Source organism: Rutidosis leptorrhynchoides, chromosome 6, assembly GCF_046630445.1.
Source record: "Rutidosis leptorrhynchoides isolate AG116_Rl617_1_P2 chromosome 6, CSIRO_AGI_Rlap_v1, whole genome shotgun sequence".
NCBI classification, from domain to species: domain Eukaryota; kingdom Viridiplantae; phylum Streptophyta; class Magnoliopsida; order Asterales; family Asteraceae; genus Rutidosis; species Rutidosis leptorrhynchoides.
This window is the reverse complement of record NC_092338.1, coordinates 390,429,867-390,456,627: the sequence shown is the minus strand read 5'-3', so window position 1 is coordinate 390,456,627 and position 26,761 is coordinate 390,429,867. Positions and strand designations below refer to the sequence as shown.

The 26,761-nt window shown below is 33.5% G+C and overlaps 1 non-coding gene across 1 annotated transcript; it reads left to right on the top strand.

The window, feature by feature from the left end:
• The first annotated feature begins 6,986 nt into the window (after positions 1-6,986).
• LOC139856294 (small nucleolar RNA R71) lies at positions 6,987-7,093 on the top strand. Its single transcript, XR_011761785.1, has one exon. It is a non-coding gene; the product is annotated as a small nucleolar RNA R71 (small nucleolar RNA).
• The last annotated feature ends 19,668 nt before the right edge of the window (positions 7,094-26,761 follow it).

The following is a 26,761-nucleotide window of genomic DNA, read 5'->3' as shown; positions in this document are numbered from 1 at the left end:
AGTTAGCTATACATGGTTGAGGTTGATTCCAAAATATATATATAGTTTGAGTTGTGATCAATACTGAGACCGGTACACGGGTCACGATACGTATTAATTAATTCGAATGTTATATATTAAACTATATATGAACTATTGGACTGTTAAATGTGGACTATAGACTGTGGACGAATAATATTGGACAATTAAAATGAATTAAAATACTGATTATAACATATGAAACTAAATAATTCTTCAAGTTTGCCACTTGATTTCATCGTAAACCTCATTTGAATCTTGACGATTCCAATCCATGTTCAAATCTTTCATGATTCTTGAAAACACCTCGATCGAGAGGATGAACCAGCCGCACATCACCTATGGAAGAAAAGATTGATGCATATAGTTATGCACCTGAAAAACTATCGGAAACTAAGTAAACGTTTAACGCATAGCTGTGCTAATTCGTTTAGTGTTATTATTACCCAAAATAATTTGGTAATTCCTTTCAAAGTAGCAAATTTTGTCACAACTCCAGCAAGACAACTTCGACTTTTCATTCAAAACAACCTTATTATAACCTTGATATATATGTGTGCCCATTTATTGTTACCAGAGAACCTTTTATATTCCACGATATTACCATCAGTGTTTAATCATCTAAAAACCTTCAATATTCTTGAAAACCCTCGGTTTGATAACCGATGACTCATATCTGTTAACTTTGAAAATACTGACGAAGCAGCATGTTGTAGATGGTCTTAATGGCCAAAAGTTGATGATAAAGAAGGAAGTGTTAAGAACGCTCGATAGAAAGTTTGGTACTGAAAATTGGATTGAGCACACCATGAAGGAGTCTGTAGACAAATCACCAGGATTAAACCTGTACTTAACGAATCCAGATGATTCAGTATCTGACGAAATCTCTAGCTCCTTAATTAGTCTAAATCCTTGCGGACGAATTTCTTCATCATCTTCTGATCTTAAATATTTTAAATTTTAAAATATCATCGTATCTTTAGTTATAAATATTTTAGATATTTCTGAAGATAGCTTCATAAATATCTTTATTCGAAATTATCTATCTCTTCGTGCTATCCGTGTTACGTCATAAATGAAACTATTCTAGTTTCTAAATTTCTTTAAAATTCGAGTTTGAATTATGAATGATTTTCTAGAGAAGTGTTGGGAATTGAAGCATGAGTTAGTATAATATAATGACGTCAGGCCAACGTGATTATATTACAGTAAGTCATGCTGAAAGTTCTAATGAAACGTGATAATGATTCACAGATCATAACGTCATCATGTGCCATGTTACATGACTCCTTCATTCTATTTAATCTCTAAGCATATCACAAAAATATTTCCTTAATATTTTTGTTCTTCCGTAATTCCAATAGTTGCTAATAAATCGTGCTATTACATTTTCTTTCTGATTAGAAGATTTTCTTAAATTCCTTGAATTCCGAAAATTCACCATGACTACGTCAAAAGTTAAGACGAAACTTTTCACTCTTTCGTGATAGCTTCACTCGTACGCTTCACATGATCGAATCGTTTTATCTATATTTATCAATAATGATAAAATTCTAACTCAAATTCGTCATGAAAACATTTTTATTGTTAGCCACGACGACCTCACTCAAATTTCGGGACGAAATTTCTTTAACGGGTAGGTACTGTCACGACCCGAAAAATTTCGACTAATTTTAAACCAAACTCTCGATATAATGTAATAATGATGACACGATAAGAAAAGTCTGCTAGGTTGAGTCTCAAAAATTTTGAACTGATTTATATTTTCAATTGACCCTCGACTATTTTCGACGATTCAAGAACCACTATCTGTAAATAAATATTATTAGGTAATATATATTATTAGCTAATATATATGATAAGCATCTCTCATTTACAATTTTTTTTTTATTTTCTTATTCTGTTATCACCATATATTAAATATTATAAAATAAGCGTCGGTAGCAAAATGATAAAGGATGGATGCTTTATTTGTTACCTATTAATTCATTTTTGTGCATTCATATTTAGTATTATATTGTTATTAATTATTATTATTATTAAATTAGTTATTAGTTATATAAAGATACATAAAGATAGATGTTATACTCGACAAACTATCTTTCCCCAATTACTGCCAATCTTGTTTTCACTTTCTGGAGTGTTTGATCAACCACCACACTATCTATCTACTTTACCTAAATATAATATATGCACAAATGAGAATCACACATATACAATTCAAACAAATGGATTTCACGGATTGTAAACTGTGGTTTCTTTTGACTTCTTTAACAAATCATTATCACACATACGTAAGTGTATATAAACATATACATACACAATATGTTGATGGAAATTAATACTAACCCAAACCACAAGACCCATCACCATTCTTAATTTTGGTTACTCCTTCGGGAAACCTAAACCGCCCTTGATCACAACCATCGATTACCACCATCAACCTCATGACAACTCATCATCACCACCATGTAAACACCACCGTCACGTTCGAATCACCACCATTTCAATCACAATCGAGCCACCCTCACTTCGGTGTTCCACTACCATCAACTTTGATCACCATCCTTATAAATCACCACCATTCCCTCAACGTACAACCACCTATGATCACTACAAACCATTGCCTTGTTTTCAGTTTTGATAACAACCGAAAACCACCTTCATTACTTCCCCGATCAATCCTTAATGCAACCGGGGAAACCCAACCCAAAACCAAGTACAACCCTTCATTACTACTGCAACTTCATGCTCATCTGTTTCTGTTTCAACTTCGGTTAAAACCACAACGAAAACCATCACAAACATGCTGCGTTTTGCCTGCTACTTCTGTTTTCTTCCTCCTATTCGAACGATATCATCATACCACCCAAAACCCACAAACCTGTCACTGCTACTCTACTCGTTATTTCCTAGTTCACTTGTTTTTACCTCGTTAAACCAAACTCATTATCAAACAACAAGAATCCTTATTTATATTTTCTTGTTTTACTTCTGCTAATTCCTTCGGTTTTCTATCAAGCTCAATCGACACCATAACCCTGTTGTATTCTTTTTCTTGTATCGATTAAACCACCAACCAACCACCATCATTAAACTGTGCTACAGTGTATACAATGTTTCTGATTAACCACTGCAGCTTTGAGTCTGTTTTCTGTCGAAGCCAAAAGAAACTATCTGTAACCTTCATCACCGAAAGTCATCAAATTAAGGTGTGCAGGTCTAATAGATTATAATGTACACAGAACTTGGTCATATTTTAGCATGTTGATATTATTTAATGTGTTAACTATGATTTCAATGACTGCTTTATGACCACATCATCAAACTATCTTTAATAAAGTATTTTTAGTGGGACAATGCATGTCGATTAATTGACTCCCGATACATTTGTCTTATATAATCTAATCAAGATTTAAAAAGATGGGTCCGGGTTGCCATTTAACCCATTCAAAAGGAACGTAACACCAAAGCAAATCAATTATATGAGGGTGGGTCCAGAATGACACTTAGTGATCTATAAAGGTTAATTTATTCAGTAGCCTTCTTATTTTATCGAGTGAAAGGATAGAATGATGATGAAAAAAAAACGAAGCAAGGTGATTACGAATTAGATGTCGTGCATAAAATGATAATCGAGTTGATTGATGACGATGATTAGATTAAATGATACGGTAACAAGAGTAATGATATTGATGATGTATGATGATGATCTGTGAATGATGAACTCATGATATTGATGATAGCGGGCTGAATCATTTTAAACATAATCATGTTGGGCCGCAGGTTACGTTGGGCTATTTAAATTTGAGATGGATTAGAAACTTGGGCCTTTATTTTCCTTAATCGAACAATTAACAATTTAAATTCTAGTAGGCCTAACTTGGGCTTATGGATCACAAGCAGCCCTGTTTCGGCTGAGAGCCCAACCCGAACAATAACATCATCACGTCTTCTTTTCTTCTTCCTATGATCGGAGGTATACACGAGTTTAAATTATACCTTATATTTTACTATAAATGTTATGTATGACTAAGTTCATAAGTAATCGATATTAAATTTTTTTTAAGATGGTTATATTTATTAGAGGATATCGTTATAACATTTAATCTGTAAATTCTTCACCGTGAACATGCATACTTATAAGTATATGTATAAACAAGACCATCAATGATATACAAATAAAATTATTAATACGTATGTATGCATAAAGAGTTTAAATTTAATAAAGTTATCATTATTATGGAAATTAACTTCTTTTTTTTTATTAAAATTATCATTTTTATTACTAAAATTATCATTATTATTATTATTATTAGAATTATTATGATTTTTATCATAATCTGTATTATTTTTATTTTTATTATTATTATTATTAGTATCAATTAGGTTATTATTAGTAGTAGCATTAGGATTAAAACCATTATCATTAATATTAAAAATTATTATGCTTATTATTATTATTAGTGTTATTATCAAAACTATTAATACCAGTATCATTACAAAATCTAATTATTTTAGTATTATTATTATCATAAAAAGATACAAATTTTTATTTATTACTATTAAAATTATTTTACCAAATAAATAGCTATATAAGAATATATTTAAAACATATCGCATAACAACCTTAATATTTTCATAATAAATACTAATTATTTATCTAAAGTATATATAATAAATACAGTTAATATAGTTACCAATGAAACATACAAGTTATTGAAATAACAATTAATAATAATATCTAAACTTGTTCGATTACAAGTATATGCTTTAATAAATATATGAATAATATAGGTTCGTGAATCCGAGGCCAACCCTATACTTGTTCAATGTCGTTCTATGTATTTTTACTACAAAATACATTAGGTGAGTTTCATTTGCTCCCTTTTTAATTGCTTTTGCAATATATATTTTTGGGCTGAGAATACATGCGCTGCTTTTATAAATGTTTTACGAAATAGACACAAGTACTTAAAATACATTCTACGTTGAGTTGTACCATGGCATATTTCTTTATACTTGGTAACTACTATTTACATGGGGTAGTGTAAATGTAAATCCTGTTGATAGATCTATCGGGCCTGACAAGCCCAACCGGGCTGGACGATCAGTTTTCAACGGTTGCACAGTACTTCATTTTGTATACTACACTTGGTACGGTGTAGCGATGTTATATATATAAGAATATGCGACGATGATTAAATGTTAAGTATGGTTACCAAGTGCTCAACTTTTAGAATGCTTTTCATACACTTGCGAGTGTATTATGTTTATGATAACGGAAATCTTGTGTTCTATTAATATATTGAAATGATTATCATGATAAACCTATGAACTCACCAACCTTTTGGTTGACACTTTTAAGCATGTTTATTCTCAGGTACGAATTAAGTCTTCCGCTGTGCATTTCCTCATTTTAAGGACATTACTTGGAGTCGATCATCGCAATGGGACCAAATGTTGACGATTTCGTCCAGGTGGATAAGGACGGGTTATGACATTACTAAGTGTCATTCTACCCTCTCTTACATCAAATAACGCCCCGGTGGACGCTAAGAATGGTCGACCAAAATTAGAGGAATGTTTGAGTCCTCTTCTATGTCAATGATAATAAATTCGACTAGAAAAGTTAAATTACCTACTTGAACGGGTAGGTTGTCAGCAATTCCAACTGGGTGCTTAATGGTTTGATCAAAGAGTCGAACACTCATTTTCGTTGGACTTAACTCACCTACTCCTAATCTCTTATATAATGAAAGAGGCATAACACTCACACTTGCACCTAAATCTGCTAGTGCATCATACATGACACAATCACTAAGTAGACAAGGAACAATAAATTCACCCGGATCACCCACCCTGGGTGGAGGTTTTGGTGGAACTGTCTTCACCGGGTTTATCTTTACAGTTTTTGTTTCTTGTACTTTCTTATTCTTCTTCTTTTTTCCAGAGGTATCACAAACTTTATTACCTATTACTTTCTCATACTCAACTCCTTTTCTTGAAAACAGGATGGGTGGTTTGTATGGTGCCACCACTGGCTTTACATACTCGGGTAGTAGTGGTGTTGTAACTACTTCTTCATTGTTACTCACATCAAAATCCTTCCCATCTTCTGATGCTGGTTTTTCAGAATTCGTTGAAACCATATTAACATTCTCATTCCGAGGATTTACTTCAGTATTACTCGGTAGCTTTCCTTGTTCCCTCTCACTCATCATGCTAGCAAGAGTACCTACGTGTTTTTCTAGATTCAAAATGGAAGTTTGTTGAGTTCTTAATGACTGATCAAACCTCTCATTTATTTAGGTTTGAGCTGCAATAAATTGTGTTTGAGATTCCATTAGCTTTGCCATCATTTCTTCTAGATTTGACTTTTTCTCTTCGGTTTGTTGTGGTGGTTTTACAAGCTAGGTCTTTGTTGATTGAAAGTGTTGTTTTGAGTTGGTTGGTTATTCGGACCTTGTTGGTTGTACGAGTTATTGTTAGGTCCATTTGGATTGTAAATAATGTTTTGATTTCGATTAAAGTTTGGCCTTGGCGGTTGATAATTATTTTGATAATTATTTCCCGGCCTTTGGTTCATGTTGGAAACATTCTCTCGTTGTTCCATGGTTTGTTCAATGTGACAATCTTTCATTAAGTGTGGTCCACCGCATTGCTCACAACTAATTCGTATTGCGTGAATATCTTTATTCATCTTTTCCATCCGTCTCTCGAAAGCATCTATTTTTGCGAAAACGGAATCAAAGTCATGGCTAGAATCGGCTCTAGCCGCTTTAGATGAATGAAAAATATATTTTTCTTGATGCCACTCATGTGAGTGGGAAGCAGTGTTATCAATAATTTTGTAAGCTTCAGTTGCAGTTTTCTTCGTAATGGAACCACCAGCTGCTATGTCGATGTCTTTTCGTGTAGTAATGTCGCATCCTTGATAGAATATTTGTACTATTTGATAAGTGTCTAAACCATGTTGAGGACATCCTCTCAACAACTTTCCAAATCTTATCCACGCCTCATATAGAGTTTCATTTGGCTTCTGTGTGAATGTAACAATTTCTCCTTGAAGTCTCACGGCTTTGGATGCCGGAAAAAATCTTTTAAGAAATTTCTCAACTAAAACATCTCATGTATCAATCGCTCCTTCAGGTAACGATTCTAACCAATCTTTGGCTTCTCCCTTTAAAGTCTAGGGAAATAACATGAGATAGATCTGTTCATCCTCAACTTCTCTGATTTTGAATAGAGTACAGATCCTATTAAAGGTTCGAAGATGTTCGTTTGGATCTTCTTTTGGCGTACCACTATATTGGCATTGATTAGTTACCATGTGTAGAATTTGTCCTTTGATTTCATAATCTGGCGCATTAATATCTGGCTTAATAATGGCGTAACCTTGGCCCGTGCGTGTGGCTCTCATTCGGTCTTCCATACTTAGAGGTTCCGTTATTTTCATATTTGAAATTGTTGAATCTGAATCACTAGAGGATTCTGATTTAATGGTTTCTTCCTCGACAATCTCCGGTTGAATGATTTGTGGTTCAGGAGGAATGATTAGTGGTTCAGGATCTCTGAATTTTCCTTGAATATCCTCCGGGTTCTCAATTGTGAAATCGGGTTCAAAAAATGGATTATCGAAAATTTGAATCGGAGTATGATAAGGCTAAAAAGGAACATATATTTCATAGCAATATCCCTCCTAAATAATAGGTTTTCATTTGTAATTGTATTATATTTTCATTGTAATTGTTTAAATAAATAAGTGCGAAGACAAAAGGCGAAAACGAAGATTTGAAGACACAAAGGTCCAAAAAGTTCAAAAGTACAAAATACAATTAAAAAGGTTCAAATTATTGATGAAGAACGTCTAAAAATGACAAGAGTACAAGTTACAAAACGCAAAGTACAAGATATTAAATTGTACGCAAGGACGTTCGAAAATCCGGAACGGGGACATGAGTCAACAATCAACGCCCGACGCAATGGACCAAAAATTACAAGTCTACTATGCACAAGAATATAATATAATATATAAATAATTATATTAATTATTTATATTTTATATTTATATATTTATTATGTCGACAAGCTAGGAGCCAGAAGTTTGTGAGCTGGATTTTCAAAATCCACGACTCGCGGAGTTTGAAGGCCAAAAACTCCACGACTCGCGGAGCAGCCATATTCCAAAATGCCTATAAAAGGCCACGAGCTTCTGCAGTTTTAAAAATATATAAAAAATAATAATAATAATACTCTGTAATAAATAAATAAATAAATATATATATAATATATATAGTATAGGGTAGTTTTATATTAGATTAGTTCGGGTTATGTAAAAGTTATTTTTACGGGTTTTTAAAGTCGGAGCTCTGTCAGTATAACACTACGCGATAAATAATCAATGTAAGCTATGTTCTCCTTTTTAAATTAATGTCTCGTACTTAAGTTATTATTATGCTTATTTAAGACGAAGTAATCATGATGTTGGACTAATTACTAAAATTGGGTAATTGGGCTTTGTACCATAATTGGGGTTTGGACAAAAGAACGACACTTGTGGAAATTAGACTATGGGCTATTAATGGGCTTTATATTTGTTTAACTAAATGATAGTTTGTTAATTTTAATATAAAGATTTACAATTGGATGTACCTATAAATAACCATATACACTCGATCGGACACGATGGGTGGGGTATTTGTATGTACGAATAATCGTTCATTTAACCGGACACGGGAATGGATTAATAGTCTATGGAATTATTAAAACAGGGGTGAAATTATGTACAAGGACACTTGGCATAATTGATAACAAAGTATTAAAACCTTGGGTTACACGCAGTCGATATCCTGGTGTAATTATTAAACAAAGTATTAAAACCTTGTTACAGTTTATGTAGTGACCCAAACTTTTCCATGTTTATATATATTAAGTGAGATTGATATTTACATGATTAAATGTTTCCAACATGTTAAGCAATCAAACTTGTTAAGACTTGATTAATTAAAATAGGTTTCATATAGACAATTGACCACCCAAGTTGACCGGTGATTCACGAACGTTAAAACTTGTAAAAACTATATGATGACATATATATGGTTATATATATAGTTAACACTATGTTATGATAATTAAACATATCATTAAGTATATTAACAATGAACTACATATGTAAAAACAAGACTACTAACTTAATGATTTTGAAACGAGACATATATGTAACGATTATCGTTGTAACGACATTTAATGTATATATATATCATATTAAGAGATATTCGTACATCATAATATCATGATAATATAATAATTTAAAATCTCTTTTGATATTATAAACATTGGGTTAACAACATTTAACAAGATCGTTAACCTAAAGGCTTCAAAACAACATTTACATGTAACGACTAACGATGACTTAACGACTCAGTTAAAATGTATATACATGTAGTGTTTTAATATGTATTTATACACTTTTTAAAGACTTCAATACACTTATCAAAATACTTCTACTTAACAAAAATGCTTACAATTACATCCTCGTTCAGTTTCATCAACAATTCTACTCGTATGCACCCGTATTCGTACTCGTATAATACACAGCTTTTAGATGTATGTACTATTAGTATATACACTCCAATGATCAGCTCTTAGCAGCCCATGTGAGTCACCTAACACATGTGGGAACCATCATTTGGCAACTAGCATGAAATATCTCATAAAATTACAAAAATATGAGTAATCATTCATGACTTATTTACATGAAAACAAAATTACATATCCTTTATATCTAATCCATACACCAACGACCAAAAATACCTACAAACACTTTCATTCTTCAATTTTCTTCATCTAATTGATCTCTCTCAAGTTCTATCTTCAAGTTCTAAGTGTTCTTCATAAATTCCAAAAGTTCTAGTTTCATAAAATCAAGAATACTTTCAAGTTTGCTAGCTCACTTCCAATCTTGTAAGGTGATCATCCAACCTCAAGAAATCTTTGTTTCTTACAGTAGGTTATCATTCTAATACAAGGTAATAATCATATTCAAACTTTGGTTCAATTTCTATAACTATAACAATCTTATTTCAAGTGATGATCTTACTTGAACTTGTTTTATTGTCATGATTCTGCTTCAAGAACTTCGAGCCACCCAAGGATCCATTGAAGCTAGATCCATTTTTATATTTTCCAGTAGGTTTATCCAAGGAACTTAAGGTAGTAGTGATGTTCATAACATCATTCGATTCATACATATAAAGCTATCTTATTCGAAGGTTTAAACTTGTAATCACTAGAACATAGTTTAGTTAATTCTAAACTTGTTCGCAAACAAAATTTAATCCTTCTAACTTGACTTTTAAAATCAACTAAACACATGTTCTATATCTATATGATATGCTAACTTAATGATTTAAAACCTGGAAACACGAAAAACACCGTAAAACCGGATTTACGCCGTCGTAGTAACACCGCGGGCTGTTTTGGGTTAGCTAATTAAAAACTATGATAAACTTTGATTTAAAAGTTGTTATTCTGAGAAAATGATTTTTATTATGAACATGAAACTATATCCAAAAATTATGGTTAAACTCAAAGTGGAAGTATGTTTTCTAAAATGGTCATCTAGACGTCGTTCTTTCGACTGAAATGACTACCTTTACAAAAACGACTTGTAACTTATTTTTCCGACTATAAACCTATATTTTTTCTATTTAGATTCATAAAAATAGAGTTCAATATGAAACCATAGCAATTTGATTCACTCAAAACGGATTTAAAATGAAGAAGTTATGGGTAAAACAAGATTGGATAATTTTTCTCATTTTAGCTACGTGAAAATTGGTAACAAATCTATTCCAACCATAACTTAATCAACTTGTATTGTATATTATGTAATCTTGAGATACCATAGACACGTATACAATGTTTCGACCTATCATGTCGACACATCTATATATATTTCGGAACAACCATAGACACTCTATATGTGAATGTTGGAGTTAGCTATACAGGGTTGAGGTTGATTCCAAAATATATATAGTTTGAGTTGTGATCAATACTGAGATACATATACACTGGGTCGTGGATTGATTCAAGATAATATTTATCAATTTATTTATGTACATCTAACTGTGGACAACTAGTTGTAGGTTACTAACGAGGACAGCTGACTTAATAAACTTAAAACATCAAAATATATTAAAAGTGTTGTAAATATATTTTGAACATACTTTGATATATATATATGTATATATTGTTATAGGTTCGTGAATCAACCAGTGGCCAAGTCTTACTTCCCGACGAAGTAAAAATCTGTGAAAGTGAGTTATAGTCCCACTTTTAAAATCTAATATTTTTGGGATGAGAATACATGCAGGTTTTATAAATGATTTACAAAATAGACACAAGTACGTGAAACTACATTCTATGGTTGAATTATCGAAATCGAATATGCCCCTTTTTTATTAAGTCTGGTAATCTAAGAATTAGGGAACAGACACCCTAATTGACGCGAATCCTAAAGATAGATCTATTGGGCCTAACAAACCCCATCCAAAGTACCGGATGCTTTAGTACTTCGAAATTTTTATCATATCCGAAGGGTGTCCCGGAATGATGGGGATATTCTTATATATGCATCTTGTTAATGTCGGTTACCAGGTGTTCACCATATGAATGATTTTTATCTCTATGTATGGGATGTGTATTGAAATATGAAATCTTGTGGTCTATTATTATGATTTGATAATATATAGGTTAAACCTATAACTCACCAACATTTTTGTTGACGTTTTAAGCATGTTTATTCTCAGGTGATTATTAAGAGCTTCCGCTGTCGCATACTTAAATAAGGACGAGATTTGGAGTCCATGTTTGTATGATATTGTGTAAAAACTGCATTCAAGAGACTTATTTCGTTGTAACATATTTGTATTGTAAACCATTATGTAATGGTCGCGTGTAAACATGATATTTTAGATTATCATTATTTGATAATCTACGTAAAGTTTTTTAAACCTTTATTGATGAAATAAAGGTTATGGTTTGTTTTAAAATGAATGCAGTCTTTGAAAAACGTCTCATATAGAGGTCAAAACCTCGCAACGAAATTAATTAATATGGAACGTTTTTAATCAATAAGAACGGGACATTTCAGTTTAAGTCCCCAATTAGTTGGAATATTTGACTTCGGGTATAAGAATAAATTGACGAGGACACTCGCACTTTAAATTTATGACCGATGGACTGTTATGGACAAAAACCAGACGGACATATTAAATAATCCAGGACAAAGGACAATTAACCCATGTGCATAAAACTAAAATCAACACGTCAACCATCATGGTTACGGAAGTTTAAATAAGCATAATATATTTTATTTCATTTTTCCTCGTACTTTTATTTATTGTCATTTTAATTATTGTTATTTATTTTATATTGTTAGTTAAATATCGTCATTTACTTTACGCTTCCCTTAAAATATAAAATCGACAAACCGGTCATTAAACGGTAAAACCCCCTTTTATATATTATTAATATAATATATTTTGTACGAATATAATTGTTTAAAATATAGTGTGAAATAAGCCAGCTCCCTGTGGAACGAACCGGACTTACTAAAAACTATACTACTCTATGATTAGGTACACTGCCTATAGTGTTGTAGCAAGGTTTAGGTATATCCCATTTGTAAATAAATAATTAAAACTTGTGTAATTTGTATCGTTTTTCCTAGTAAAAATATAAACTATTTCATACCCCCACGCTACGACATCAAGTTTTTGGCGCCGCTGCCGGGGACTCGGCGAAACGCTATATTTTTAATTTATTTTTCTATAAATATATTTATATATCATTTTAGAAAAACAATATAAAAAAAAAACGTTTTTCAAACTCCACGACTCGCGGAGTTTGCAGGCTTAAAACTCCACGAGTCGCGGAGCCTCCCTGTCTGACGCGCCTGAAACCCTAAACCAGCATTTATTACGGTATATTATTATTTATTATTATTAATAAACCCTAAATTAGTTAATTAATTTATTAATTAGTTTTAGTTTTATTATTATTTTGTTTATTTAGTTTAATTAGTTTTATTAAATTATAAAATTAATAGTTTTATTAAATAAATAATATAAAAAAATATTTTTATAAAAATTGTTCTTTTTACGGATTTTAGTATATTTTTATATTTTGTCCCTTTTTATTTGTTTTTAGCGTAATATTTGTATGTTTTTCGCTCGTATTTAGTTTTAATCCATAGTTTTTGCCATAGTTATTTTTACTTCTAGATTTTTAGGCTTTGCCGTAAAATCCCTTAAGTGCTATTTCTTTAGACTAAGATTTAGGTGCTTTAGAATTTTGCGACGATTTTAAAATTTTAGTGCCTTTTAAGTCACGACGCGCTATTTTCTTATTTTATATTTTTCGACGTTTTTCGACGCGCATTCTTTTTCTTTCTTTTTTCTCGACGCTTTAGTTTTTTTTAGGACTTAGAAATTTTCTCTATTTCTTATCTAATATCTCAAACGGAAAGAAAAATTATTTAAGTGGTTAAATTAATGGACGTTGACAATTTTCTGCTTCGTAGTAATAGTTGGATTTGTTAGTGGCTGAGTTGTGAGCTTCCGATTTAAAGGGTTCTGGCTCCCTGCTGCATCATTTGGCTATTCGAAACGTGGGCAAAAGCAGAAAAGTCTATTAATTGGACAACTTATATAAGTTTTTCTATTTTTATAACTAATAGGATAATTAGTAAATGCACCACATTGTAGCTAAAATTTGGCCATCGCAATAAAATGAAAAATTTTGAAAACAAGGCTATGGAAACTCTTTTTGATATCCAAAATCAATTAAATCAATACTCTCAAATGGGTGTTGATGACAATTCGTTCGGAAAATCTTAGATCACGAATGACGAAACAATAACTGGTTATGAAATCTGTGGAGATTATCACTCAACATGGGAATGTTATTATTACGTTCCTATGGAAAATTACGCACCCACGGAACCTGAATGGAATGATTATGAAGAATACAATTCAAATTGGGATTATTCCCAAGAATATTTCCAAACTCAACAACCAGTAGACGAGGAAAATTACGTGTCTGAAAATTTATTAGACAATATGAAAATCAAACTCGAAGAACTCAATGCTCAAAATGAACAAATGAGAGAGTTTGTAAACCGGCAAGCTGAAACTCTATCAGACTACACACCTGTTGATCTGAGGAGTATTGTGCAAGAAAATCTCATATCATCGAATTTTGATGAATTCGAGAGCTCCGAAATCACCAATTATCCCGATGATACTTTTTATTCAGTCTTACCAATTTCACAACATATCGACAAATTAGCCTCTACCGACGAAATCATCGATCCATCAATGGATAAAGAAGAAATAAGAGTGACAAATTGGTACTCTTGGGAATACGATAACGTTGAAAATTTTACCCCCGAGGCCAAACCGAACTTCACCATTCCACAACCTTCCAACCCAATATTCTCAATAGACGAGTCATCCACCGGAAATGAACTACGAGCTGTAATAGATAATGACACCTCGAATTTCACCCAATTGGGTAATAGAGGTGAAAACTTTGATCCTGAGAATAAAAGGAAGGAAATATTAGGAATTGTCCACCCTATAGAAATAAGTATGTCGGTGTATATCGATCCATTTGACCAAGAACCAGAAAAGAGACATATCCATTTACTAAAAGCTACACTTAAAAAAGAATTAAGTAGTGACGATCTGGTGAGTCTAAACTTTAAACCCATTGATATATTATACACCACCCGAAATGTAAATAACTGGCTCACTACTCTAATTCGTGTGTAACGACCCGGATTTTTCCGATTGTTTATTGCATATAAGATTAATATTTACATAAATTAAACCTTACCAACATGATAAGCAATCTAAATTGTTGATATTTATGTTTTTGAAAAGAGTTTTACACAACGTTTGACCGTCCAATTTGACCGATGATATCACGAACTATATAACATACGATAATTATACGTCTGGGTATATATATGTATCTATATATATTTAACATGATCTAAGGATGTTTAACATCTCATTGTGTACTAATAACAATGAGTTGTAGGTATATTTTGAAACTACTAACTTAAGTTTTCAAAACGATAACTATACGTAACGTTCTTTGACATAAATACTTATAATCTATAATACTTATACATGCATCGTATAGATATGTATTTAATCACTTTTAAAGGGCTTACATACATAAAACAATATAGGTATATTTACAAAAGATAGCTATATTTGAATCCTCGTTCCGTTTTCTCAAAGATTTCTATACGTATACCTAGGGTATATGTACCGGTATCATACCCATCTTCTAGATGTATTTACTATTGGTATATACATGTCAAATCAACATCTATTCAGCTCTTGTTCATGCCCTTAAGGCTAGGTAATTAGAATTGGAAGTATGCATGACTAATTTTACAAAATAACAAAATGAAAATTTGTCCATGTTCCCCATTTTCACGTTTTTAAGACCTCCCCCCCCCCCCCCATTCCATTTCTAATTCAATCTTTTACCTTCATTTCCTAACTAAACACACACATATTCATGAGCCTTAAACACCTTAAACATCTCAGCAAACAACCATGAAGATCTAGCTTCAAAAACAACACTTAAACATCATAAGAAAATCTTTCCAAGAACACTTCAAAAATCCTTCCAAATTTACAAGTTTACTTCCAACCTTTTGATCCAACTCCACCACTCTTTTGGTTCTAGGATTTTACTCATCTTTTACAGCAATCTTTTCCAAGTAACTTGAGGTAGTAACCTTGTTCATAATTTTATTCGATTCATATTTATATAGCTATCTTATTTTGTGATATAAAATTTTAATAACAAGAACATAGTTTGAATGATTTCAAATTTGTTCGCAAACTAAATAGATCCTTCTAACTTAACTTTTAAAATACTTCAAGACTTGTAATATATCATAATGATATGCTAATTTAACAAGATACAACTTGTTTTTACAAAGAACACCTTAAAACTGAATCTATGTCGTCGGAGTGTAACCGGAGGCTGTTTTGGGTTGGATAATTAAAAACCATCTTGAACTTTGAATTAAAAGTTCATGTCCTGGAAAAATGATATTTCTTATGAATATGTTAACACATAAAAATTTCATGGTTTAATTCAAAGTATAAGTATTTTTAGAAAAATGACCATTAAATGTTGTTTTTATGACAAAAATGATTACTTTCATAAGATTCACCTAGAGTTTGGACTATAACATGTGATTCTGAATGTAAACCAAGGTTTTTACAGTTCATATTCTTAAAATTTGACTCGATCCAAGGAAGTGGCAAGTTGAATCAACAAAAACGGAGTTGTAACGAAGAAACTACGACTAAAATAAGATCGGGTATCCAAAGCTTGTTTAACAACGAAAATAATTGGAGAAAAATTAAATAAATCATATCTTTCCTAATTAATATGATATTTTATATATATTTACTCATGATTTAATTTTATATATTTCAGGACCACCCGTAAACAACACGAGAAGATTAATCATAAGACCTCATGTACGTACGCAACACGTCATTTGACAACACGGTACTTTATGTACGCAACACGTCATTTGACAACACGGTACCGTGGGTCAAGATTAATTCCGATCAACATGAATACGATGGGGTCTTTATTTTTTTTTTAGCAACTAATTGTGGACTACTAACATCGGACTGCTAACTACGGACTAAGAAATTATTAAAAGTATTAAATGTATATATATGAAACGTTTATTTCTTAAAAAGAAAATATGTTGATATATCATATATATGGTTAGGTTCGTGATATCTATCGGAGACCAAGTCGAGTTAAATACCTTCAAGGAAAATGTGAGTATATAGTCCCACTTTTAAACTCTAAATATTTCGGGATGAGAATACATGCATTTTATGATTTACGTTATAGACACAAGTACTTAAAAATATATTCTACGTTGAGTTGTACCACTGGCATATCTCCCTGTAACTTGGTAACTACTATTTACATGCGTTATTGTAAACGCGAATCCTGTTGATAGATCTATCGGGCCTGACAACCCCAACCGGACTGGACGACCAGTATTCAACGGTTGCACAGTACTTCGTTTCGGTGACTACACTTGGTACGGTGTAGTAAGATTTCATAATAAAGGGAATATGCGACGTTGATTAAATGTTAAGTATGGTTATCAAGTGCTCAACAACTTAGAATATTTTTATTGAAACGTTTATATATGAAATCTTGTGGTCTATATTTATAACGCTGCCGGCATTAAACCTATATCTCACCAACTTTATGTTGACGTTTTAAGCATGTTTATTCTCAGGTGATAACTAAAAGCTTCCGCTGCAACATGTTGAATTTAAGCAAGATCTTGAGTATGCATACTTGTGTCAAAAATAAAACTCCATATCGGAGGATTTGTAATGTAAAATATGTTGAAGGTCGTATTGTTATTATCACATGTAAAGTTTGTAAGTCTAAGATTATCGCTAAACGATAATCATTATTAAGTTATTTAAACCTTGTATTTGTAATAAAAGCTATGGTTTGTATTGTAAAAACGAATGCAGTTTTTGAAAAATGTCGCATATAGAGGTCAATACCTCGCGATGAAATCATATGTTATTGTATTCGTCCTTATGGTTAAGGTCGGGTTATGACATGTGGTATCAGAGCGTTGGTCTTAGAGAACCAGAGAATTTGCATTAGTGTGTCTTATCGAGTTTGTTAGGATGCATTAGTGAGTCTGGACTTTGACCGTGTTTGATTTCGAAAACTATTGCTTATCCTTGTTGGTTAAAAATTAATATGTAAATATTATGTAGTATTAACGTGCTAGTTGTTATGTGATAGATGTCTGGCTTAGAACTTATTATCACATTCAGCGACTCCGAACCAGACTCTTCAGATGGTGTTCTAGTCATTAATCTATCCGATGATGAAAACGACACCTTTGGGGAAGACTCACAAGTTCCAGATGAATCAATTGAAGAGGAACCGGAAAGTGATCCTGAGGAGGAAGAAATACAGGAAATTACGAAAGACAAGTTCGAACGAGGAAAGAAACGAAAGGCTACTGAAATGGAAAATCTAAATTCCGAGTCTAGAGAGGATGTTGTGGAACCAACTCCACCAGATACTTCCACACCTATTCCCGCTATTCCTATTAGTTCTATCCCGACATCCAGTTCTTCGGTTCCTCAGCCAAAACGCAGGGAGACAACCAGGATAACCTTTAAGCGATTTCTTTGAACACAAACGCTTTGGGTTAAATGATGCGCTGTTGTTTTAAACCATGGGATCATATAATGTTTTGTATAATATTACTAGTGTGGTTTGCTTAATGTTTGATGTAAGATAAGCATATGTAAAATAGTGAAGTGTGAAATGCAATAATTTTCCATGGTTAAGTATTATTTGGGTGGTAGTAATTGATTTTCGTACTAAGCTATTAAGTATGAACTTTAACGGGTAGGTACTACCCTAGATATAATTATAAAATGCTAATAAGAAGAAAAGGCTTTTATAATAATAACTGGTTCATATTATTAATAAGCTACGATGTACTGTAAATACATACTACATCTATAATATTCCATGTGAATAATTATTTTTTTTCATTCTTATTGAAGATTATGGTGCGATTGAACCGAATGACGGAACAAGAAATCCAGGAACTCATCAATCAGCGAGTGAACGACAGAATGTTATGGGTCGAGGCTGCAAGAGGTGCTGCAGTTAACCCAAATCCTCGTGTGAGGTGCACTTACAAAACTTTTCAAGGTTGCAAGCCCTCATCATTCAGTGGAACAGAAGGACTGGTCGGTTTTACCCGGTAGATCGAAAAGATTGAGTCTGTGTTTAAAATCAGTGGTTGTATTGAGAAGGACATGACCAAGTATGCATCGTGCACCCTACAAGATAGTGCACTCACTTGGTGGAAAAACTATGTGAAGGCCGTAGGAGGAGATGTAGCTTATGATACTCCTTGGGAAGAATTCAAAACAATGCTAATCAACGAATATTGTCCAAGGAACGAGGTTAGGAAGTTGGAAGCTGAATTACGAAGCCTGAAAGCTGTTGGTACTGAACTCACCAACTACAATCAGCGATTCATGGAATTAGCTTTGCTATGTCCCGAATTGGTACCAACCGAAGAACGGAAGATTGAACTGTACAAAGACGGTTTGCCTAAAAAGGTCAAGGCAAATGTTACAGCATCCAAACCCAAGACTATTCATGAAGCTATCACCATGGCGAACGAATTGATGGACCAGATTATTCTGGATAAGAACACCGATGTCAAGACATCGGGAAACAAAAGAAAGTGGGAAGGTAATCATCAACAATTCAACAAGAAACAAGAAACCACGCAAGGTGCGGGTAGCGGTTCAAACTCAGGTTACAATGGACGAAATCCTTTATGTAACAGATACCACAAACATCACTCTGGTTATTGTAACGTGGTGTGCAACAATTGTAATCGAAAAGGTCATCTTGCTGAAGATTGTAGGGTTCCCGCTACAAATACAAACGGTACCAAGACTCCTGCCACCAATGCAAATAGAACTGCCTTGGCCACTGTTACTTGTTATGGGTGTGGGAAACAGGGTCATTATAAGAGCCAGTGTCCGAATCCAGAGAAGAATAATGGATCTGCAAGTGGAAGAGCATTTGTTATTAATGCTAGAGAGGCGTGTGAAGACCCGGAGCTTGTTACGGGTACGTTTACCATTAATAACTTATCCGCATCTATTATATTTGATACTGGTGCCGATAGAAGTTACGTGAGTAGAGACTTTTACGCTAAATTGAATTGTTCATCATTACCTCTAGATGCTAAGTACATGATTGATTTAGCTAATGGTAAACTAATTAAAGCCAATTAAATTTGCCGTGATTGTAAAATAAATTTAGCCGGAGAAACATTTAAGATTGATTTGATACCCGTAGAATTAGGAAGTTTTGATGTAATAGTAGGCATGGACTGGATGTCCAAAATAGGAGCTGAAGTTGTGTGCGCCAAGAAGGCAATTCGCATTCCTCGTAAGGATAAAACGCTAGTAATGATTTATGGAGAGAAGGGTAACTCAAAGCTAAAACTCATTAGTTATTTGAAAGCTCAAAAGTGCTTGAAGAAAGGGTGCTATGCTATCTTAGCACATGTTAATAAAGACGAAACGAATGAGAAAGTGAAGAGCATCAATGACGTGCCTGTGGCAAGAGATTTTCCTGAAGTCTTTCCGGAAGAGTTGCCGGGATTACCTCCATTTAGATCTGTAGAATTTCAAATAGATCTAGTACCAGGAGCGGCACCAGTGGCTCGTGCTCCATATAGACTTGCACCATCTGAGATGAAAGAGTTACAAAGCCAGTTACAAGAATTACTGGACCGTGGTTTCATTCGACCGAGCACTTCACCGTGGGGAGCTCCGATTTTATTCGTCAAGAAGAAAGACGGATCTTTCCGAATGTGTATAGATTATCGTGAATTAAATAAGTTAACTATCAAGAATCGGTATCCACTACCGAGAATTGATGACTTATTTGATCAATTGCAAGGATCATGTGTTTACTCAAAAAATCGACCTAAGGTCGGGCTATCATTAACTACGCGTCAAAGAAGAAGATATTCCGAACACTGCTTTTCGGACACGCTACGGTCATTATGAATTTTTGGTCATGCTGTTTGGATTAACGAATGCGCCAGCTGTATATTCATGGACCTCATGAATCGAGTTTGTAGTCCGTATTTAGATAAGTTTGTTATCGTTTTCATTGACGATATTCTTATCTATTCCAAAAGTGAGCAAGAGCATGAACAGCATTTAAGATTGGTATTAGAATTGTTAAGAAAAGAACAATTATACGCCAAATTTTCTAAGTGTGCGTTTTGGTTGAAAGAAGTGCAATTTCTTGGCCATGTTGTTAGCAGCAAAGGAATTCAGGTTGACCCAGCTAAAATTGAGGCCATTGAAAAATGGGAGACTCCTAAGACACCAACGCAGATACGCCAATTTTTGGGTTTAGCCGGTTATTATAGAAGGTTTATTCAAGATTTTTCCCGAATAGCTAAACCATTGACAGCGTTAACACAAAAAGGGAAGAAGTACGAATGGACCTTTGAGCAGGAGAGTGCATTTCAATTACTCAAGAAGAAGTTGACCATGGCACCTATTTTATCGTTACCTGAAGGGAACGATGATTTTGAGATATATTGTGATGCTTCGCGACAAGGTTTTGGTTGCGTCCTTATGCAACGAAAGAAAGTTATTGCATACGCATCCCGACAATTGAAGATTCACGAGCGGAATTATACGACGCATGATCTAGAATTGGGGGCAGTAGTGTTTGCATTGAAGATATGGAGACACTATTTATATGGAGTTAAATGCACTGTGTTTACTGATCATAAAAGCCTTCAACATATTTTCGATCAGAAACAGCTGAACATGAGGCAACGTAGGTGGGTCGAGCTGATAAACGACTACGATTGTGAGATTCGCTATCATCCCGGGAAAGCGAATGTAGTGGCCGACGCTTTAAGCAGAAAGGAACGAGAACCAATTCGAGTACGAGCAATGAACATAAAAATTCGCATGAATCTCAACTCACAAATCAAAGAGGCTCAACGAGAAGCTCTTACTAAAGAAAACATAGGAAATGAAATAATGAAGAAGTATGGGAAACAAATCATTATGCGGGAAGATGGAATTCGATATTTTGCAAACCGTATTTGGGTACCAAAGTTGGGTGGATTAAGGAAGTTAATATTGAATGAGGCACATAAGACAAGATACTCGATACATCCTGGAGTTGGAAAGATGTATCAAGATCTTAAGACGCATTATTGGTGGCCTAATTTGAAGACAGACGTTGCAACATATGCTGGGGAATGTTTAACTTGTTCCAAAGTCAAAGCAGAACACCAGAAGCCGTCAGGATTACTTCAACAACTAGAAATCCCAGAATGGAAATGGGATGGTATTACCATGGATTTCATCACAAAATTACCTAAGACTGCCTGGGGTTATGACACCATTTAGGTAATAGTTGATCGTCTCACCAAATCTGCACATTTCTTGCCTATAAAGGAAACGGATAGAATGGAGAAACTATTACGATTATACATAAAGGAAATTGTTTCAAGGCATGGAATACCTATTTCCATTATATCCGATCGTGATAGTAGATTTACATCAAAGTTCTGGCAATCACTACAGGAGGCCCTAGGAACTCGTTTGGATATGAGTACCGCATATCATCCGCAAACAGACGGGCAGAGTGAAAGAACAATTCAGACTCTTGAAGACATGCTTAGGGCATGTGTGATCGATTTTGGAAACGGATGGGATAAATATCTACCATTAGCAGAATTCTCGTATAATAATAGTTATCATGCGAGCATTAAAGCTGCACCATTCGAAGCACTGTATGGAAGGAAGTGTAGATCCCCTATCTGTTGGAACGAAGTAGGAGATCGACAATTAACTGGACCCGAGATCATCCATGAAACTACTGAGAAGATAGTGCAAATCAAGGAGAAATTGAAAACAGCCCGTAGTCGCCAAAAGAGCTACGCCGATGTCCGAAGGAAACCATTAGAGTTTCAGATCGGTGACATGGTTATGTTAAAGGTGTCACCTTGGAAAGGTGTAATACGTTTTGGAAAAAGAGGTAAACTGAACCCAAGGTATATAGGCCCGTTCAAGATCATCGAACGCATTGGACCGGTAGCTTATCGACTCGAATTACCACAACAACTCGCCGGAGTACATAATACATTTCACATCTCAAACCTTAAGAAATGTCTTGCAAAGGAAGATCTCACCATTCCTCTTGAAGAAATTCAAGTCAACGAGAAACTACAATTCATAGAAGAACCAGTCGAAATCATGGACCGTGAGGTTAAACGGCTTAAGCAGAGCAACATACCAATCGTCAAGGTTCGTTGGAATGCTCGAAGGGGTCCCGAGTTTACTTGGGAACGAGAGGATCAAATGAAACAAAAGTACCCACATTTGTTTCCCGATGACGCAAAATAGGTACAATTTTAAAATTTCGGGACGAAATTTATTTAACGGGTAGGTAATGTAACGACCCGGATTTTTCCGATCGTTTATTGCATATAAGATTAATATTTACATAAATTAAACCTTACCAACATGATAAGCAATCTAAATTGTTGAGATTTATGTTTTTGAAAAGAGTTTTACACAACGTTTGACCGTCCAATTTGACCGATGATATCACGAACTATATAACATACGATAATTATACGTCTGGGTATATATATGTATCTATATATATTTAACATGATCTAAGGATGTTTAACATCTCATTTTGTACTAATAACAATGAGTTGTAGGTATATTTTGAAACTACTAACTTAAGTTTTCAAAACGATAACTATACGTAACGTTCTTTGACATAAATACTTATAATCTATAATACTTATACATGCATCGTATAGATATGTATTTAATCACTTTTAAAGGGCTTACATACATAAAACAATATAAGTATATTTACAAAAGATAGCTATATTTGAATCCTCGTTCAGTTTTCTCAAAGATTTCTATACGTATACCTAAGGTATATGTACCGGTATCATACCCATCTTCTAGATGTATTTACTATTGGTATATACATGTCAAATCAACATCTATTCAGCTCTTGTTCATGCCCTTAAGGCTAGGTAATTAGAATTGGAAGTATGCATGACTAATTTTACAAAATAACAAAATGAAAATTTGTCCATGTTCCCCATTTTCACGTTTTTAAGACCTCCCCCCCCCCCCCATTCCATTTCTAATTCAATCTTTTACCTTCATTTCCTAGCTAAACATACACATATTCATGAGCCTTAAACACCTTAAACATCTCAGCAAGCAACCATGAAGATCTAGCTTCAAAAACAACACTTAAACATCATAAGAAAATCTTTCCAAGAACACTTCAAAAATCCTTCCAAATTTACAAGTTTACTTCCAACCTTTTGATCCAACTCCACCACTCTTTTGGTTCTAGGATTTTACTCATATTTTACAGCAATCTTGTCCAAGTAACTTGATGTAGTAACCTTGTTCATAATTTTATTCGATTCATATTTATATAGCTATCTTATTTTGTGATATAAAATTTTAACAACAAGAACATAGTTTGAATGATTTCAAATTTGTTCGCAAACTAAATAGATCCTTCTAACTTAACTTTTAAAATACTTCAAGACTTGTAATATATCATAATGATATGCTAATTTAACAAGATACAACTTGTTTTTACAAAGAACACCTTAAAACTGAATCTATGTCGTCGGAGTGTAACCGGAGGCTGTTTTGGGTTGGATAATTAAAAATCATCTTGAACTTTGAATTAGAAGTTCATGTTCTGGAAAAATGATATTTCTTATGAATATGTTAACACATAAAAATTTCATGGTTTAATTCAAAGTATAAGTATTTTTAGAAAAATGACCATTAAATGTTGTTTTTATGACAAAAATGATTACTTTCATAAGATTCACCTAGAGTTTGGACTATAACCTGTTATTCCGAATGTAAACCAAGGTATTTACATTTCATATTCTTAAAATTTGACTCGATCCAAGGAAGTGGCAAGTTGAATCAACAAAAATGGAGTTGTAACGAAGAAACTACGACTAAAATAAGATCGGGTATCCAAAGCTTGTTTAACAACGAAAATAATTGGAGAAAAATTAAAGAAATCATATCTTTCCTAATTAATATGATATTTTATATATATTTACTCATGATTTAATTTTATATATTTCAGGACCACCCGTAAACAACACGAGAAGATTAATCATAAGACCTCATGTACGTACGCAACACGTCATTTGACAACACGGTACTTTATGTACGCAACACGTCATTTGACAACACGGTACCGTGGGTCAAGATTAATTCCGATCAACATGAATATGATGGGGTCTTTATTTTTTTTTTAGCAACTAATTGTGGACTACTAACATCGGACTGCTAACTACGGACTAAGAAATTATTAAAAGTATTAAAAGTATATATATGAAATGTTTATTTCTTAAAAAGAAAATATGTTGATATATCATATATATGGTTAGGTTCGTGATATCTATCGGAGACCAAGTCGAGTTAAATACCTTCAAGGAAAAGGTGAGTATATAGTCCCACTTTTAAACTCTAAATATTCCGGGATGAGAATACATGCATTTTATGATTTACGTTATAGACACAAGTACTTAAAAATATATTCTACGTTGAGTTGTACCACTGGCATATCTCCCTGTAACTTGGTAACTACTATTTACATGCGGTATTGTAAACGCGAATCCTGTTAATAGATCTATCGGGCCTGACAACCCCAACTGGACTGGACGACCAGTATTCAACGGTTGCACAGTACTTCGTTTCGGTGACTACACTTGGTACGGTGTAGTAAGATTTCATAATAAAGGGAATATGCGACGTTGATTAAATGTTAAGTATGGTTATCAAATGCTCAACAACTTAGAATATTTTTATTGAAACGTTTATATATGAAATCTTGTGGTCTATATTTATAACGCTGCCGGCATTAAACCTATATCTCACCAACTTTATGTTGACGTTTTAAGCATGTTTATTCTCAGGTGATAACTAAAAGCTTCCGCTGCAACATGTTGAATTTAAGCAAGATCTTGAGTATGCATACTTGTGTCAAAAATAAAACTGCATATCGGAGGATTTGTAATGTAAAATATGTTGGAGGTCGTATTGTTATTATCACATGTAAAGTTTGTAAGTCTAAGATTATCGCTAAACGATAATCATTATTAAGTTTTTTAAACCTTGTATTTGTAATAAAAGCTATGGTTTGTATTGTAAAAATGAATGCAGTTTTTGAAAAATGTCGCATATAGAGGTCAATACCTCGCGATGAAATCATATGTTATTGTATTCGTCCTTATGGTTAAGGTCGGGTTATGACATGTGGTATCAGAGCGTTGGTCTTAGAGAACCAGAGAATTTGCATTAGTGTGTCTTATCGAGTTTGTTAGGATGCATTAGTGAGTCTGGACTTTGACTGTGTTTGATTTCGAAAACTATTGCTTATCCTTGTTGGTTAAAAATTAATATGTAAATATTATGTAGTATTAACGTGCTAGTTGTTATGTGATAGATGTCTGGCTTAGAACTTATTATCACATTCAGCGACTCCGAACCAGACTCTTCAGATGGTGTTCCAGTCATTAATCTATCCGATGATGAAAACGACACCTTTGGGGAAGACTCACAAGTTCCAGATGAATCAATTGAAGAGGAACCGGAAAGTGATCCTGAGGAGGAAGAAATACAGGAAATTACGAAAGACAAGTTCGAACGAGGAAAGAAACGAAAGGCTACTGAAATGGAAAATCTAAATTCCGAGTCTAGAGAGGATGTTGTGGAACCAACTCCACCAGATACTTCCACACCTATTCCCGCTATTCCTATTAGTTCTATCCCGACATCCAGTTCTTCGGTTCCTCAGCCAAAACGCAGGGAGACAACCAGGATAACCTTTAAGCGATTTCTTTGAACACAAACGCTTTGGGTTAAATGATGCGCTGTTGTTTTAAACCATGGGATCATATAATGTTTTGTATAATATTACTAGTGTGGTTTGCTTAATGTTTGATGTAAGATAAGCATATGTAAAATAGTGAAGTGTG